Source organism: Manis javanica, chromosome 15, assembly GCF_040802235.1.
Source record: "Manis javanica isolate MJ-LG chromosome 15, MJ_LKY, whole genome shotgun sequence".
Taxonomy (NCBI): Eukaryota; Metazoa; Chordata; class Mammalia; order Pholidota; family Manidae; genus Manis; species Manis javanica.
The window spans coordinates 62326452-62335810 of NC_133170.1; the positions used below are offsets into that span (position 1 = coordinate 62326452).

General features: G+C 46.2%; 3 non-coding genes across 3 annotated transcripts; 1 reads left to right on the plus strand and 2 right to left on the minus strand.

Annotated features, from left to right (window-relative positions):
* Nucleotides 1-2528: 2528 nt before the first annotated feature.
* TRNAD-GUC (transfer RNA aspartic acid (anticodon GUC)) lies at nucleotides 2529-2600 on the minus strand. Its single transcript has one exon. It is a non-coding gene; the product is annotated as a tRNA-Asp (tRNA).
* Nucleotides 2601-3026: 426 nt separating this feature from the next.
* Nucleotides 3027-3099, minus strand: TRNAF-GAA (transfer RNA phenylalanine (anticodon GAA)). The gene has a single exon. It is a non-coding gene; the product is annotated as a tRNA-Phe (tRNA).
* Nucleotides 3100-8322: 5223 nt separating this feature from the next.
* On the plus strand, nucleotides 8323-8394 carry TRNAA-UGC (transfer RNA alanine (anticodon UGC)). Its single transcript has one exon. It is a non-coding gene; the product is annotated as a tRNA-Ala (tRNA).
* The last annotated feature ends 965 nt before the right edge of the window (nucleotides 8395-9359 follow it).

Genomic DNA, 9359 nt, shown 5'->3' on the forward strand with positions numbered 1-9359 from the left:
AGTGACTATAAGGTTTGCAAACCTTTATTTTCTCCTAAAAGAAGTCTTTTGAATATAAAAATAAGCAAATAAACAAAAAACACCAAAAAAAAAACTCCAAAAAGAACCACACAGATCCTGCCCAGAATCAAGGCTTACACTCTGAGGAAGGAATGAATCTCTTTGCAAAAACCACTGAAAAGAGCCATTCCTTAACTATCAGTTTGCACCTCTCTCTTTCAGAGTGCTTATGTAGCACCCCAGGTGAGAAAACTCACAATGTATAGTGCCCTTCACATCTTCAAGTGGCCACTCAGTGGGCAAGGAACATGTTAAGCCAAGAAGAGGGCAGTAAACTGAGGCTTCACCACTTTCCACCAGCACTTGAGATTTCCTGAAAAGAAACAGTCACTTCCTCTGATGGGAGAACACACCAGAAAAAGCCCTGCCACCTTGCTTCCCAATCACTGCCTTACAGCCTGCTGATGTCTGAAACCCTTTGCAGCAAGAGGCCTGGTGAGCTGGTGCACACGTTGTTGGATTCTCCCAGAGGAGGACGCCGCCCCAAACCACTCACGAAAGGCATCTCTTGATGCAACAAGCAAGAGGAATTTATTCAGGAACCAGCTAGCTGGGGTCCAAGTGTCAGCCCGACGCAGCGGGTCTCAACAAGGACTCTGAGCAGCTAAAGCCAGAGGTTTTTATAGCATTTTCTAAGAGGACAATATTGTTCTACAAGCACATACACATGATTCATCGGCTGGCGTCACATCTTGGGGGGGGTTCAGTGAGATAAGATTACTCTCAGAATGCTAGGGTGGGTTTCAGCAAGTTTGGTATGTATGACTAACTGACCAAGGTTAGCTGTCTGAAGGCCGCAGCTGCCCACCACCTGGTGTTCATAATTAACTTGTTTTTCACCTCGTTTTCAAGGCTTTTCTGAGTCACATATTCAGAAAATGGCCTCTGAGCTTCTCAAGATGGCTGTGCTTAGGCTAACCTGATGTCTTCACTGAATGCTTAGATCCTACAACGTCTCTGAACCTGGCAGCTCATTTCATTTCCTGATGTCTCTGGGCATCTATAAAATGGAGATTTGAGTAGTACCCCCAGCACAGGGTGGGTGTGACCACTGAACAAGCTACACACGGAAGTATAGGACAGTGCCTGCTACAGGTCTGTGCTCTGAGATGTGAGTTCTCACTGCCCCACATGCTGTTGATACTATGTGAATGGTGAGACCTCTAGCCACTTCTCACATTCACCCCAGGCCTGAACTGATGCGTCACTAATGCTATTTTAGTGAAATGGGATGCGCAGGAGTACAATAGGGTGAGCTGAAGAATGGGGTGTAAGCACCCTCTGACCTTATTCCTCTGGCTCAAGGGGGCAGCCACAAAGAGACCAGGGTCACACAACAGAAGGATTGGACAGGTGGCCTTGTTTGGGAGCAAGCGAGCATTGTATTCAGTTCAGCAGGTGCTCCTGATTACTCTCTTGCCAGATTGCTCTGCTCCAAACAACCGGGGGTATACTTCCTCTCTGCATAAAACTGTTACTCTGGCCTTAAAGGCCCCCTGTGAGCTGGTCTGCGTTTGCCTCTCTAAAGTCCTCCTCCCTTAGGTCACTCCAGCCACACCTGCCTCTTTGCTGTTCCTCAGGCATGCCAGGCTCCTTCCCACTTCAGGGCCTTTGCACTTGCTAGTCCCTCTGCCTGGAATGTGTCCCAAATCTTCTTGTTATTGGCTCTTCCTCATTGTCCAGGGCCTCAGGCCTTCTCGGCCACCTGTCTAAGAGGTTTATGAATTTCACAATTTCCCTGTCATATATCTCTAATTTGTTTTGGATTTTTTCACAGTATTTGGAGCCTGTTTTTATACTGTCTGCTTATTGTCTGTATCCTTTACTTGGTTGTTAAGCTCAGTAAGGCATGACCTTGTCTGCCTTGTTTCCTTTTATATATCCAGAGCCTAGGACAGTGCTTGGCACATAGTAAGTACTCAGTAGTCGTGGAATGAATGTGAAAAAATAAATAAATAAATAAACAGGCAAACTTATGAATGAAAGAGTAGGAGTTTGGGAAGGATCATTCAGGAAGTTGAGTCGGTCTGCAACTGATTTAAGAAAACGTTTCAGTTTAGAGTCACCCTAGCGCCTGTCTAAAATCTGATTTATCAACATTTTTGGAGGGCCAGCCTCTGCGTCTGGAGCAAGACAGAAGAAGATGGAATGTTTGCCCCAGAATGAGCATTTCCTGGCCTTAGAGGTTAAGTCTTATTCTGGAAAACCACTATATAAACCAAACATCATGAGCACCCGGCACACAGGAAATGGAACATTACCTTTCCCTATGGGAATTTTATCCTTCTTGTAACCATGTAACACTAGGGAGCTGAGATGGGTAGTGGCACCAGAAAGTGGAAACAAAACCGCAGGGCCAAATTCCGCTTGTCTGTCAGATTTGTTCTTCTAGAGAATGGGAATTTCTCAGAAAGCTGAAGACTTGTAATCATTTAGAAAATAGAGGAGGAAGGTAAAATGCACACAACCTCCCCGTCGGGGAATCGAACCCCGGTCTCCCGCGTGACAGGCGGGGATACTCACCACTATACTAACGAGGAGTAGCTATAGTTTAAGTTTTCTAAGGCTGATCTTTAAGGTACATATTGCTTCCCCAAGTAGTAACCCAAATGTTAAGTACTTTACTTTTTCCTACAAAAACCAAAGGATGAAGTCCCCCTTGAATTCATTCCATCGTCAAGAAGCCATTTCCTGCTTGATCCTTGATTTAGCCGGGAGGGTTTAGAGAGCAGAAATTAAGAAATAGACATCAACGAACATGTAAGAGAGATTTAACAAGTGTTTACAAAATAACAAAAATGGAGTCAGGAAACACCCGGCCAGATGGAGAGTTGTGGGGTAGTAGTTAGCAGCCGCTGTAGTTTCCTGTGGAAATTGCCTGGAGCTATTTTAAACAAAGTGAAACCCTTTTTTATTATTTGGAGAGCCTCAGTTTACCCCCGGTATCTTCTAGTGGAAAAAGAAGCTGCCGAAACCCGGGATCGAACCAGGGACCTTTAGATCTTCAGTCTAACGCTCTCCCAACTGAGCTATTTCGGCGGCCGCAGTTGCCAACTGCTACCGCACTCCTCGTCATTTCAAAGGCCTTGGGTGCTGGGCAGACATTCGTACGCCTGCCAGGCTCCCTGTGCATCTGCCCTGTGGCATTCTTCCAGCCCACCGCCTCTGAGAAGCCCTCTCTAAACCCGCCTCTCAATACAACCCCAACCCCCAAGTGCTGTTAGCTTAGTTATCGTTTTCCTTGTTCATTCTCTGCCTCCCCAGCTAGAATGGCGGACCTACGAGGAGCAGGGAAGTCATCTGCCTCGGTCAAGGCTGTACCCTTGGGACCTGGCAACTAACAGGCGTTTAATAAATATTTGTTGAATTAATAAACGAACGAACGAATGAATCCCACCTAGCTCAAAACTGCTTTCTCAAGTCCCTTCTCTGCGCAAAGGAACAAGATCGCCCCCTGGGTGCAACTCCCAGGGCACCCCAAGGCCCGGCAGGGATGTGGACCACGGCAAAGTGCACGCCCGGAACGCGCCTTCCTTCGGACAGTGAGTGACTCAGATCCGGCCTCCAAGCGTGGCCGTCGCCCCTGTGGCACTCTCTCATCTTCAAGGCATGAAGAAATCAACAGGATGGCATCCAGGCTGGGCTCTCTCTGCTTCCCTTCCCTGTGGAGAATGGGATGTCTGGGAGAGGATGAGCAAGTGGGGAGGTTCCTCACGATGGGAAGTCATGGCATCAGTGTTTGCTAAGCAGCTAATGACCCTCTGGCCCATTTACAAATACAGCCACAAGATAGTTTGGTATGCTAATAAGCAAGTAAGTGGTACTGAAGGCATGACATACTGGGATGTGGGCAGTAAGAGAAGGGGAGAGTAGCGAAGACCTAAAGAAGAAAGAGCCAGCCACGGGTAAGACCTGGAGGAGGAACCTCTCTGACAGAGCAAGCAGCTAGTGCAAAGGCTCTGAGGCCAAAACCAGGTGGGCTTGGGGGAGGAACAGAAGGAAAGTCAACATGGAAGAAGAGGTGGAGAGAAGGTGAGAGGGGGACTGGGTCGTGGCAAGGTCAAAGAGGTGGGCAGTGGCCAGACCTTGCCAGTCTTGATAGCCACAGGGAAGGGTTTGGATTTTCTTCTGTGTTGGAAAGCCATTGGGGAATGAGTGGTATGATGTACACCTTAAAAGTGTTCCCCAAAAGCATGTATTGAGAATGGACAGGAGGGGCTAAAGTAAGCAGCAAGGAGATGGGATAAGTGGCTACTGCAATCATCCAAGCAGGGACTGATGATGTCTTAGACCTGGGAGGCAGTGGAGGAATTGATGAAGGATGGATCTGGGATACAGTTTGGAATGAGGATGGAAGGACACGTTATGGATTTCATGTGGGAAGTAAAGAGAAGGAAGTTAAGTATGACACCTAAGGGTTGCTCTGGGCTACTGGGTGGATGGATGCTCTTGACCAAGGGTGGGAGTTCCAGTGTGAGCAAGAGAACCAAGACCTGTCACAGATACATTCCATTTTGAAATGGTTGTTTCTTAGACTTGCAAATGGAAAAGCAGAGCCAGCCAATTTCCTGAACTTGCTGGGACAAACTAGAGTTCCCTAAATGTTTCCAAATCCAATGATATTGTGTTCCCCTCTACCACCACCAAATTTATATGTTGAAACATAACCCCCAGTACCTCAGAATGTATCTGGATGTAGGGCCTTTAAAGAGGTAATTGAAGTAAAATAGGAGTGGGTGCTAATCAAATATCACTGGCATTCTTCTAAAATGAGGAGATTAAGAAGCAGGTTACACAGACAACCATGTGAGGACACTGCCATCTGCAAGCCAAGGAGAGAGGTCTTAGAAGAAATCAAACTGCTGCCACTTTGATCTAACTTACACCTTTCAGAATGGTGAGAGAATAAATTTGTCATTTAAATCACTCATACTGTGGCATTTTGTTATGACAGCCCTAGCAGGCTAATACACCCAGCCTGGAATATACTTGTCCATCCTAACACTTACTGTGGCTGGATTTTCCTGGGTAGGGGGAAGGTTTCTGATATCAAGGGTCTGGGAGATTCCTTCTGGAATCCTTGGCTCCTTTTCCGGAATCCTTGGCTCCTTTTCTGTCAAAATTAGTTCCTGCTCTGAAGATCCTCCTGCAGTGGCCTTGCAAATTGACCTTGGGGAGTAAACCTTGGATTGTTTATTTCTAATATGGGTGTCAGGCCTGGCTAGATGCAGCTCCAAACAGCCAGGACAGCAATATGGTACACCTAGCTTTCAGCCTCTGAGAGGAGGCTTTGATGTCCATCGTCCTGAATCTACACGATTCCCAGAGCAAAGCGTGTGTTTTGGAAATGTAAATAATGTGATTAAAAATTACAAAGGTAAAAAAACACTATCCTAGTCTCATGACCATTGCTAAGACTTTTAAAAATTGCTTATTCACTTTGTTTCTCCCAATATTTTTTTCAAATCATGCAGTTCATACAATGTTTCCTGTTTTTCTCAATATATCAGTTTAATGCCGAGCACACAGGAGACTCTCCATAAATATTTGTTGAATACGTGAGTTACAAGTCCTTAATTATTGTATTAGCTCCTAGGGCTACTGTAGCAAATTACCATGAACTGGGGTGCTTAAAACAACAGAAGCTTATTCTTTCACAGTTCTGGAGGGCAGAATTCTGAAATCAAGATGTCAGCATAGTTTGTTCCTTGTGGAGGTTGATGGAGAACCCTCTCTCCAAGCCCCTGGTGGCGGCCAGAAATCCTTGGCATCCTTGGCTTGTAGACACATCACTCCACCTCTGCCTCCATCTCTACATGGCCTGTTCCCTTATCTCTGTGTCTTTTCCTTTTCTAACTCTTGTGAGGGTGTGTGTCATTGGATTTAGGGTGATCCAGGGTGATCTCGTCTCAAGAGTTTACCTTAATTTTATCTGCAAAGACCCTTATTTCAAATAAGATCACATTCCCAGGTTCTGGGTGGACAGATCTTGTGGGGGCCACTATTCTACACACTACAATTACCATCGCATTTATTTTTATGCTTTGATTTTTTAAATCAAAATCTGCTCAATATCCAGAACCATAGAAAAGTATGAAGATGTGAACTAATAAACACACAATATTACAGACATTTTATTAACATCTGTTAACATTTTCCTCTTCTGTAAATTCATTCATTGCCTTACAGTTCATTCACTGACTGTGATCTACTGGCATTTTAAGATTTTTCTTATGGTTTCAATAAATTATGTCGATAATCAAGATACCAATCTTTTGCCAAAGTTTTTAAAATATTTTCTACACATGCTGAAGTAGTACATAGATATGTTCAACAAAATAATAAAGACTTCTAATGCAGAACAAAACTTTTCTGGCAAATCTGGCAGGGCCTCTGGATTCTTTTTTATGCTGACTTTTCAGTATGCTGCTGGACTTTTCTTCAAGTTTAATCTCTTTTGCGTTTTAGAATACACATACCCTTTAAAGTCATCTGGAAGAGAATACACAAACGAGATAAGAGTCTAAATTTATATTTTTAATGTTAAGGGAAAAAAAGAGGTTTCTTGACATAAGTTATTGGACTCGAGTTATTGGTTAGACATTTTCGTAGTTTCAGGACTTCAATTAAATAGAGGAGTATAAAAAAGAGGAAGAGAGAAGAAAAGGCCAATAAACTCCCTGCCCAAATAACTCCTGTTGGCATAAAAGAAAAAAGAACAAATGAAATAAAAAACAAATAAAAGGTTTACAAATTGTAATAGGAGCACTAGCGAGGAGAATTTCTCTCTATACTCCTGGGTTGACAGAGGGGTCCACGAAATAAACGGACAACCAGTGGATTAACAAGAGAAAAGGCATACAAATTTATTAATTTTAATATTACGTGCACAGGGGTATCACAGGATAAAAAAGCAAATACCCATACAGCGGTGAGATTTGAGAGTTTATTATGGTCTTAAAAGGGGAAGGAGAGGAGAATGCAGGCCACTTGAGGAAGAGCAAATGATTTTTAGGAAGGATAAATGGCCTTAGATGAGTCGGTGGGAGGTGTGGTAGTTTGTGACAAAGCTCGTCTGGGTGTGCTGTCCCCTCCTAGTCCCCGGGCCGGGGTTAAGTGCCCATCTTCTCTGGTCAGTGACACTCCCAGGTAGGGGGCCTGTGACCATTGAGCCCCTTTTGGAGGATCTGCCCTTAGGCAGAGGCGGAGTTCAGAGAAAGGCTCTCCTCGCATCTGCTGTTTTCAAGTGCCTTCACCTCAAAATAACACTATGCCAACGCGGCATATCCTGAGCTTGAGGATCGAGGGAGGTCTGCTTTTCTCTAAAGCCGAGTAGTTCTCTAAAAACTAAGTGTATCATTTTGATAAACATCGAAATAAGGAAGGAAGGAAAGAAGGAAGGAAAAGGAAGGATAGTAGAAAGGGAGGGAGAAAAAGAAAACTCAAAACAGTCCAGAGTCACAGAATGGAAGATCAGAGTCGCTCCCACCTTACCCGGTCCCTGTCCCCATTGGTAACCGACGTCTGGAGTTGGCTGTGGTTTGACGAGGCAGGTTGCGGAGTCCGTGTGCCTGCTCACCTGTCCACTGTGTGCAATGGCCTCCAGCAGCGCCTACCTGTGGGGCGCCTAGGAGTTCTGCCCCCACGTGGTAAGAGCTCCATAACTGCTGGCTGCCATTGTGACAGCTCATAAGAAATAGGAATAGGAATATACCTACAGTGGAAAAGGGAAGTTCTAGGTTCTGCTACCGAACACCGGGCTATCCTCTCTCCACACCCCCTTGTGAGTCAGCGCAACCTTGAAAGCGCCTGAACGTCTTCCTACCGTGCAGAAACCCTGTGACGCACACCGTGGGATTACACCGTGGGCACCTCTCTAGTGTCCTAGAAGGGACGGTGCCGAGGTGACCTTTTCGCAGAGGAGCTAAAAGGTCTCTTATCACCTCCCCGCCGGGGAATCACGGTCTCCCACGTGACAGGCGGCGATACTCACCACTATGCTAAGGAGGACACACGTCATTACATTCCCCGGGTCAGTTCACATGCACACGCGGTCTCCGGCCACCGCGATAGTCTACTCCAGACGGAGGTCTCCGCAGGCGCAGTGCTGGGAACCCCTGGCCCGTGGGCTTCTTTGGGCTGAGGGAGACCCTTGAGCTGACAGGAGTGCTGAGCACCTGGAAAGGAGGGAACGTGGGGGGCAGAACAAAGGTGCAGTTTACCGTATCCTCACTCCCCATGACAAAGTGCAGAGAGACGGAAGGGGATGTAGCTCAGTGGTAGAGCGCATGCTTTGCATGTATGAGGCCCCGGGTTCAATCCCCGGCATCTCCACTTTTCCCTTTAAATCTCAGTAGCACAAAAAAAGGCAGAACGAGGGAGGGAACCAACACACCAACACCAGTCAGCCCGCCTTGAGAACGGCGCTCCCTTGGACAACAGGGCAGCGATAGTTGAAAGCCCCAGATCCCAGTAAGGGGATGGGGTGCAAAGCCTTGGAGATTTGGGTCCAGGGACTGCCTGCGTTCTTACGTACTCCTAAGTTATTCGTGTCAAGCAGTTAGAAAAACACTGCATTTCTGAGGGGTTTTTACTGACCATTCAGTGAGTGACTCCTAAGCACCTAATGCCATGTAATATACACCCTTTGAATAACTACTGTATACCCAGGCAGTTAAGTGCCCTGGAATCCCTGGATAAGACAGGCAAGGTTTCTTGGCCTAATATTCCAGTTCAGGAGACTAGCAATGAGCAAAGCATAAGTTTTATGAAGACTTTCTATCACTAGAAAGAGTGATGAGGTGGAGACTTATGGTAGAGGGTGAGGAGGCTGCTGCAGATAATGTCAGGGAGACCTGTCTGCAGAAACAGAAGAAATGTCATGTGCAAAGGCCATGAGGTCGAAGAAGGGTGGCAGTTTGTGTTGAAGGGACACAAAGTTCTGTGTGTATTTAGTGAATGAGGGTATAAGGAGTTGAACTTTAGCTTGGAAGACACTGGAAGGCCTACGTAGGGGAATGACATGATCAGAATTAGTTTTTAAAAGGTTCCCCCTGGCTGACTTAGGGAGAGCACACCACAGGCTGGCAGGGTGGACACTGGGAGTGAAGCAAGGTAGCCTAAGCCATGGCCAGGCAGGAGCTGGTGGAGGCTTACTGGGAATGGGGTAGTGGGCAGCAGAGGTGCAGAGCATGTGGGCCTCTGGATACATTCCGGAGGTTAAGCGTACAGAAACTGCAGATGGCCTAGAGGTAGGGAGAGACAGTAGGGCAGACCTAGTTTGGGGGCACACTGGGATT